At 40.4% G+C, this 1,761-nt stretch overlaps 1 protein-coding gene across 1 annotated transcript in view; it reads right to left on the reverse strand.

The window, feature by feature from the left end:
• The window catches only part of LOC102764040 (histone H4 transcription factor-like), a 6,882-nt gene that overhangs the window by 3,386 nt on the left and 1,735 nt on the right, over positions 1-1,761 (reverse strand). The gene's annotated exons all lie outside the window — the stretch shown is intronic.

The raw sequence follows: 1,761 nt of genomic DNA on the forward strand, positions 1-1,761 counted from the left end.
GCGGGCAGGGGGGCAGTTAGGGGCATCAGGCAGGCAGGCAGGTGAGCAGTTAGGAACCAGCGGTCCTGCATTGTAAGAGGGATGTCTGACTGGTGGTTTAGGCCCAACCTTCAGGCAGTTAGACATTGCCCGAGGGGTCCCAGATTGGAGAGGGGGCAGGCTGGTCTGAGGGGACCTGTCCCCCCCTCCCATGTACAAATTTGGTGCACCGGGCCTCTAGTCTATGCTAATAAAAGGGTAATATGCTAATTAGACCAGGTTGACCTCCTGCCGCCACCACTGGTCGTCATCTGTGGGGTGATTGGTCAGGGCTGGGCCCCCTGCCTGGCTCTTTCAGTGCCTGGAGCCATCTGTGGAATGATCAATAGGGTAATCAGTCCCCTGCCTACACCTGCCTTGGCCTGGCACCACCTGCTCACTTGCTCCGCCATCCTGCCATGGTCCCTCTCACCTTGCGGCCTATCAGGGCTGGCAGCGCCTCCACTGCCGCATGCTGCCAGCGCCATATCGCCGATGGCCACCATTCCCCACCACCCCCCCCTCGTGGTCAGTGCACATCATAGCAAGCGGTTGAACTCCTGGTTGGACAATTTGCATGTTAGGCTTTTATTATATAGGCTTACTTAAAACTTTGCAACCTGTCAGTGAAGTGATAATTGTGTAAATACTATAGTTTTATTATAGAAAAAATATGGTATGCCTAAGATAAAACTAATTAGACTCTTTGTTTTAATATTTGCAACTATTATAATTTGGTGTGTGTGTGTGTGTGTGTGTGTGTGTGTGTGTATGAGGAGAGTGAGAAAGAGAGAGAGAGGAAATAGATGGGGAATTATTGCATACCTGCAGTATTAGTCATTAAAAAATTCATATGCTGTACTTAAATACAAGAATTCATCAGTTTATCATAATTAGTGATATAAAGTTCCAGTGTTTTGTTTTGTTTTCAGATATACTGACAGTCAGTGCTCGTCACCTGGTCTATAGAAAAGCAATTTGTTTGAATTTAGTACATTATAGACAGCAGAAGTTTTCATCTGTTGAAAGCAAGTTAATATTATCAGAAGAATCTAGGTTTACATAAATGGAAAATTGTCTAATTTAGCCTACTGCCATAAATTTAGCTCCACCCCCTTTTCCTCAATCTCCTTTTGATACTAACTTTTCATATATTTACTGATTATTAAAACTTCTACCAAGGTTTTTGTATTAAAAGATATGGGAGATATTGGCTTTCTTTAAAATAATAGGTCAAGAGATAAATCAACAGAAAAATTGAATTTTGAAATTTATATGTTACTGCTATTTATTTCCTCTGTGAGATGTAGAATTGGATATATTAATGTATACTTAAGAGAGCTCTCTTAAAGCAATATTTATAAGTTTAATACATTTTGAAATTTAAATACCTTGTGGATCCTTATCAACTAGACAGTTTATTTGCTTCTTCTTTACACTAAATCAAAATTCATAGCAGCACAATTTACAATAGCTAAGATTCGGAAACAGCCTAAATGCTCATTAACAGATGAGTGGATTAGAAAACAGTGGTATATCTACATAATGGAATACTATGCTGCTGTAAAAAAAGGAAGGAATTCTTACCATTTGCAACATCATGGATTGAACTGGAGAGCATTATGCTAAGCGAAATAAGCCAGTAGGAGAAAGATAAATATCACAGAATCCCATCCATTTGTGGAATATGATGAACAACATAAACTGATGAACAAAAATAGAGCCAGAAGTATCAAACAGACT

The sequence above is a fragment of the Myotis davidii genome, unplaced genomic scaffold (assembly GCF_000327345.1).
Source record: "Myotis davidii unplaced genomic scaffold, ASM32734v1 scaffold273, whole genome shotgun sequence".
In the NCBI taxonomy this organism is placed as follows: domain Eukaryota; kingdom Metazoa; phylum Chordata; class Mammalia; order Chiroptera; family Vespertilionidae; genus Myotis; species Myotis davidii.